The following is a 7,996-nucleotide window of genomic DNA, read 5'->3' on the forward strand; positions in this document are numbered from 1 at the left end:
GTTTAAATGGCATATTTCTATATCCCTTTCCGTGGAAATGATATTTGTATAAATGTTCGCAGTGGTGCACAGAAAAGATACATATAATAATATTGTATTTTAAGAGCATCATTCTGGAGCGATAAGTCTTCAAAATTGAGGATATTGTCCTATTTTAGCGATTAAGTAAAATTTGTGTGCCTTCCGGTTTTGCTTTCTTAAGTCTATTTATATTACTAATAAACTAAATAAATATTCTATAAATAAGTGTATTATTATATTAACAATGCTTTACTGCAGCCTGTTTGGCCAAACAATAAAAGGTGTGAAAGAATGGCCATGCATGTAAAAGGGTTTAAAATTTAGGTTGCATGTCGGTCGTATATGTGAAATTGATGAAACTGAAACTAGAATCGCTCCTGAAAAATAAAGAGTGCTTGCTTTCTTATTGAAACAGTGAACGTAACAAAATATATATTTTAACTCTTGATGACAATAAAGTCATGAATTTGTTGTATGTGATTTTTTTTTAAATCTGGTTTATAAGACTGTTATATCAGATTTAAACCAAAGTGTGTACCATTTTAAATGCTTCTAACATCTGATGAAGATGTTGGTTTATCAATAATTGACGATTTGAGGCGAAAATGCTAAAAAAGCAACAACGAGGAAACCAAAATAGAAACCTCTTAAAACCCTGATTTAGAAAATAAAAACTATTTTTGTTCGCATAAGGATAAAGCCATCTATATGCGGGACATATCTCTGCGTAACAGTGCCCAGCGTATAACGCGGAATGAGATTTATATAGTCTTACCATTCATAATAATTAATATAGCATTCATTACACCTCTGCCATTTTCCACCGAAAACATATTTGGCCGGTTAACAATGTCAGAAACCTCTACGTTAAACTATGCTGAAAGTAGATTGTATATTGATTTCAATTAGGCAGTTTAAGGATTTAGCTCTAGGAAATCTTAATCAATTATTCAATAGTTCACTTAACTGGCAATCAAAGTTATACAAATTACACGTTTAAATACTACATTTAAGTAATATTATTACGAACTATTTCTACTGATGTACCGGCATACATCCGAGCCTGTTTTCAATGGAATATGGCCGAAATGTTCCGGATGTGAATATAGCATATCGTAGTTCGTTTTACCCACACAATTCAGAAGGCATAATAATCGGCGAATTACCATTTGATCACTTTTTCAGGAACAGTGCACTTCAGAACCAAAAGGCAGAATAATCGGCTTAATGTTCGTAATAACCAGTTGATCAGTTTTCAGGAACAGCGCACTTAACAATGTTAGACAGTAATCACTCTCATTTTCCCTCGACACACTAAAAGCAGGATGATGAATGTCTCGCGTGTTTGGAAGTTGGAGTAGCAGCCTCGACCAAAAACAAATACAGACTGACTTACGTAAATGTTGTGTCTTGTACATTTACTTTCATGGGGGAGTAGATCGGTGTTTAAATCCAAATCAAAGAAAATTTAGGATGGCTTTCATATAAATATAGGTCAAATTGCAATTCATATAAATTGTTAAACGGATATCAACAAGGCTCAAGTTTAAGCCTTGCAGAAACAACCAGGGTCCTTTATGATTTAGCGACTTTTATTTAACTTAAGGCTGAGTCCTTCGCGCGCATACTGCCATCACATAAAAAGCCACAGGTCTGTTTGACGATTATAAATCTTTTGAGACACTCCGCTGGGAAATGCAAATATGTCCATTGTAAAAACGTCTCTCTGAAAGCATATAATTGTTGCTCTGATATAAATGTCCAAGAACTGTTCTTTGTTGCTTTCTGCTAGTTTAGATTTTAACCAAGATATATTTCAGAAAACAGACACCCCTTTTTGGATTTCCCAAGAATACGGTAAAATGAAGAAATGTCGGTAAAAGAATTGTGCACTAAGGCTTGAGAAGAGATCCATTAGACATACTTGTGGATTGTCCTGAATTTCTAAGATTAAGCACGTAGTTGTGGCAATGAAATGACCATAAAGATAGTATTAAGAATAGTGTTTTATTAACGTCGCTTATAGGAGATAGACGATATAACGTCGACGAGTTGCTTTCCGATAATCCATGTATTCACTATTCCGACTGGGTGAACGACAGACAGTCGATCCAACCAAATAACCTTTATACTATCAAAGTTTTTTTTTCGAATTATGACAACCTACGAAGAAATTTTATCTGACCAGGGCGTTTGCGCAAATGCGTTGCAAACTTTCTCATGACATTTGTATATGACAAATCGTCCGTCTCTTTTACCCATATAACTTAGAAGGTAGAATAAGTGACTAAATGGGCGTATTACGAATTGATTTTTCAGGAAGAGTGCATCTAACAAGGTTTATAAAAACAAATTATTTTGCTCCCCGGGAAATCTCAACAGACTGGCTGAGTATGCAGATGTCCATACCAGAACCTCATGTTTACAACAGGTCTGGTCATTCATACTACTATTCAAGGGAGTGCTTGTTTATTTAGGTGAATGACTGTAAATACTTTTTCTTGCAAATTTTGAGCTACGGAGTAATTTTTTCTCGACATGAATAGCACCGCCTTCTTTTCCCTTTAAAGACACCCATCTGAAAATATGTAAACACAATCGTTAGATTTTTGCCTTATAATACCTGGAAATACAGAATTAGTATTACGACGACCATTTGCTATCAAGTATTGATTTATTAGACACCAAGTGAACCTTAAAGTCCGCGAAGCTGTGTTATAGTAGGTCATACTTATAGAGATCGAAAATGATATTAATTCAGTTAATTATTAATTTTCATGTTATGAAATTGCTACAGTTTCTTCACAATTCGTTTTCTACTAAATTTCTATTCATGAGCACCACAACTTATTCATTGGCACCACAACGTTCAGAAAATCGAGCATAGTGCAGCAAGTATAACAAATAAAGTTCTTAAATTTGTAACGCGGCAACCTTTTGTCAATAAAAAAGCCACACACATGTAAAGAAAATGCTTAAACCTAAGGTACGAGAACAATTCTCACGAAAATCCAGATTTTTACGTTGTCAACACTAAATCTAGCAAGTTATGCAAGTTCCAGACGATCAGATATTAAATTTTATTCAAAACTTTTACATTTAGAACAACTCATGGCCATTCCTATGCGGAACTACATTCTCCATTTTTTTAAATTTACTCGTATAAACCTCTAAAAATGAAAATAATAAACCATACTCACTGTTTACATCCATATTCCACTCATTGGCACTATAACGAAAGACGCGTTGGAGCATTTTCAACACATAACAAAAGGTTATGGCTCCAATGATTACCCGCCGTGATATGGTACTGCCAGACGTGTTTTATTTTATTACAGGCAAAATCAATTCTGACATTGAATGATTGACATACCCTTTCGGCCCCGCCAGTGATATATCATTTCTCATAATTCATTACTTGAAACATGAGAAGCTGCCAAGGGAATAACTAAAATTTGGAGAGCAACTGCAGCACATATTCAATAACACTCGTTGATTCACGGAAGAGATTGTTTATGAAATCGTGGGATATACTTTCATGGGAATGAATATTCGCTACAATTGGAGAAACAGAAGGTGAAAGTTGCATCGAGTTGTGTGGATGTTTTCCCACCAAATTCGTCATTTGTTTGTCAGGATTTCTTTTCTAAAGCTTAAAGCTTGTCCAATTAAAACATCAGTAATATTGACTGCCTAATAGAAGTCACATGAAGGCTGTGGTCGTCAATGCAACATGCAAAAACCCATGCCGGATAAAGGTCACCAAACACATCTATTGGTTAAAGCCTTAACCCCATGTACATTTACATATACGCTCAATTTCTCTATATATTAAAATATGTTATGAAACTTTGGTCAAATGCTCAATTCACAAATGAGACATACTAGACCTATGAAGTGTTTGAGCTGGTCCTTTGTGAAACATATACTTAGTAAATTTTGGTCACACGATCATCTCTTCAATGTGACCGGAGAAACGAATGTTGGAAAATATATCAGGTCATGGATCTTATAATTCTATGTCAAGTCTTTGAGGCTTTCGTGCCCACTCCATTATTTCTACATGTATGGATGGATTTAGGTGTAATTGAAATGACACCTTCCACAAATCAGATCATTCTCTATAGAGCCCATCTTTGAACTGCTCAGGGTTAAGGTCACAATACTAGGTCCAGGGTTGAAATTTGAAACATGTTCAAACCCACTAGCGTTGCTGCCACATTTTCGAATAAATGATTTTATGAGCAATTAGTAAATTGACATTATGAAAGATGTTCCATATATATATGCCGCTGGCTACCTCCTCCATGCTCATCTTAAAAAATGTATATTTGTAAAATGTCAGACATCTTTACAATAAATACTGTTTGTACCAAACAGACTCTATACGTAACAGTGGTAACGGTAACATTTAATTAAAGCGAGGATTTTCAAAAGCACAAAACAAATACAGACTCACTTGACGTCAATGTTTTGTCCTGCACAATAACTATTATTGGGAAGTAGATCGGTGTTTACTTCCAAAACAGAATGCTTATCTGGTTTTTGTTTCAATATCGGTCAAATTGCAATTATGTAAATGGTTGAACGGAAATCAACAAGGCTCAAGTTTAAGCCTTGCAGAAAGCAACCAGGGTCCTTTATGATTGAGCGGCTTTTATTTAACTTAAGACTGAGTCATTCTCATGCATACTGCCATCACATTAAAAAGCCACAGGTCTGTTTGACGATTCTTCTTCTTAAGAAACACTCCGCAGGAAAATGCAAATATGTCCGTTATTAAAACGTCTCTCTGGAAGCATATAATTGTGGCAATGTCTTTAATGTTTAGGTACCTTGTTGATTTCTGCTTATTTTAGATTTATTCCAGATATGTTTCTAAGAAAACAGACACCCCTTTTTGTATCTCTCAAGAATATGGTTTAATGTAGAATTGTCGGTAAAAGAATTGTGAACTAATACTTGAATAGAAGTCCAATATACATACTTGTTTATTGTCATTGATATCTAAGATTAAGCACAAAGTTGTGGCACTGAAATAACCACAGAAAGGAAAACAAGTTTTCTCAAAATAACATAACCTGTTTTCAATGGAATATGGCCGAGGTGTTCCGGATGTGAATACAGCAGATCGTACGTCGTTTTACACACACAATTCAGAAGGCAGAATTAACCAGTTGATCAGTTGTCGGGAACAGTGCACTTAAGAATCAACAGGCAGAAGTATCGACTAAATGGTTGTAATAACCAGTTGATCAGTTGTCAGGAATAGTGCACTTAAAATCAAGAGGCAGAATAATCGACTTAATGGCCGCAATAACCAGTTGATCAGTTGTCAGGAATAGTGCACTTAAAATCAAAAGGCAGAAGAATCGACTTAATGGCCGTAATAACCAGTTGATCAGTTTTCAGGAACAATGCGTTAAACAATGTTAGGCAGTAATCACTATCATGTTCCCTCGACACAGGATGATGTAGGTCTCGCGTGTATGGAAGTTCGAGTCTGGCCAAAGGTCTGTTTGACGATCATGAGTCTTTTGAGACACTCCGCCGGGAAATGCAGAAATGATCAATTTAACAACGGTTTTCTGAATACACATACTTGTGGCTATGACATTAATGTTCAAGAACTGTTCTTTGTTGCTTTCTGCTAGTTTAGATTTAACCAAGAGATGTTTCCTAAGAAAACGGACGCACTTTCTGGTTTTCCCAAGAATATGGTAAAATGTCGGTTAAAGAATTGTGCACTAATAGTTGAGCTGAGATCCTTTAGACATACTTGTATACTGTCCAAGATTTCTAAGATATTGCACAGAATTAAGGCACTGACAACAAAAATAATATCAATGAACTGTTTTATTAACGTCGCAAATAGGAGATAACGTCGACGAGTTGTTTTGCGATAGTCAATGTATTCACCATTCCGACCGGGTAAACGACAGACAGACGATCCAACCAAATGACCTTTATACTATCCAATCATTTTCGAATTAAGACAACCTACGAAAGAACCTCATATGACCAATGCGTTGGCGCAAACAGTTTCAAACCTTCCCATAGCATATGTATATGGCAAATCGTCTGTGTCTTTTACCCACATAATTCAGAAGGCAAAATAATCGACTTAATGGGCGTATTACTAGTTGATAAGTTTTCCGGAAGAGTGCATCTAACAAGGTTAATGATTTTCTCGTTTTTCTCCGGGAAAACTCAACAGACTGACTGATTATGCAGATATCCATACCAGACAGTCCTGTTTACAAATGGTCTGGTCACTCGTACTTATAGACGGTCATTGAAAAAAATTATATTGTTCCAAGAACACAAACATCAATTCGTGATTATTCCATCGCCTCATTTGCCTTAATTTGTAAATTGTGTAAAGAAACCATCCTGTAACAGGTCAGGCGATTATAGAATCGAAATTAATGATATATGCGCATTTAGGTAATTGCCATTAGTAATGAGGTTCCATATATGCCACTGGCGACCACGTCTATGCTCAACTTATAAAATGTTTATTTGTAAAGTCTCCGACCTTTTTACAATACATACTATTTAAACTGTTAAATTGCGCAACGGTACTACGGAAAGGTTTCATTTAAGCCAGATTTTACTAAAGTACAAATGTACGAATGGCAAAAAATAACAGGAAATTATCCATCATGATTTTTTATGGTACTGCAAGACGTGTTTTTATTAATTACAGGCAAAATCAATTCTGACATTTAATGAGTGGCATAGCCTTTCGCTCCCGTCAGTGAAATGTCATTCCTCATAGTTCTATTACTTGAAACATGAAAAGCTGCCATTAATAAATAAGATTTGGAGAGCAACTGTAGCACATGTTCAATAGGTTAACACTCCTTGATATTCCCTGTACGGAAGATTTTATGAAATCTTGGGATAATTTCTTGGAATGGATTTTCGCTACATTTGGATAGGGGAAGGTAAAAGTTGCATAGAGTTGTGTGGATGTTTTTACACCAATCCGTCAAATTTTTGTCAGGATTTCTTTTCTTAAGCTTTAAGCTACATGTAGTCAAATTAAAACATCAGTAATATTGAATGCCTAATAGCAGTCACAAGTTTCTTGTATTCGTCAATGCGAAATGCAAAAACCGGATTAAGGTCACAAAACACGGTAATAGGTTTGAGCTTTAACACCATATACATGTACGCTCAATTGCTCTATGTATTGAAATATGTTCATGAAACTATGGTCAAATGCTCAATTCACAAATGAGACATTCCGGACCTATGAAGTGTTTGAGCTGGCCGTTTGTCCAACACATACTGATGAAACTTAGTCTCACAATCCTCAAGATAGCAAAGAAAGTTGGAAAAAATATCAGGTCATGGTAACTTAAAGCTGAAGGTCTAGTCTTTGAGGCTTTCGTGCCCACTCCGTTTCTTCTACACATATCGATGAGCTTAAGTGATACTTTGACAACCATTCATTACGGACAAGAGAGCCTTCAGGTACGAACTATAGGTATAGAAATAGTGGTCCCGAATTGAGATTGACTTTTCATTTACAGCAATCATGTTCACAGTGACTGTCATAGAATGGAGTCTTGCATTTTGTGCCTGCTTAGTATCTCAAACGCCCGCTGATATCAATGAAATTCTAATCACACCTTCACAAATCAGACCATCCTCCTTAGAACCCATTTTTGAACCGCAAAAGGTCAAGGTCACAATACTAGGTCCAGGGTTAAAAATTATGTAAATATGACCCCAATATACACCCTTTAAACTTAGTTGTGGGGGGGGGGTATAAAAAAATATTTTCATTCTTCACAGAATCACACAGCACCCATTTCTCCTTTAGAGAACTATCTTTTTTCTGCAGCCCATTGCCATTTTTAAAGCCAGGCTAAACCCCAAACATTTCTCAAAATCAGCTGTGGCATTGGCCACTGTCAAAGAAGTAAAACAAGTTAAAGGAAACAGGTTTTCTAAAAATAACAAG

The sequence above is a fragment of the Mya arenaria genome, chromosome 4 (assembly GCF_026914265.1).
Source record: "Mya arenaria isolate MELC-2E11 chromosome 4, ASM2691426v1".
In the NCBI taxonomy this organism is placed as follows: domain Eukaryota; kingdom Metazoa; phylum Mollusca; class Bivalvia; order Myida; family Myidae; genus Mya; species Mya arenaria.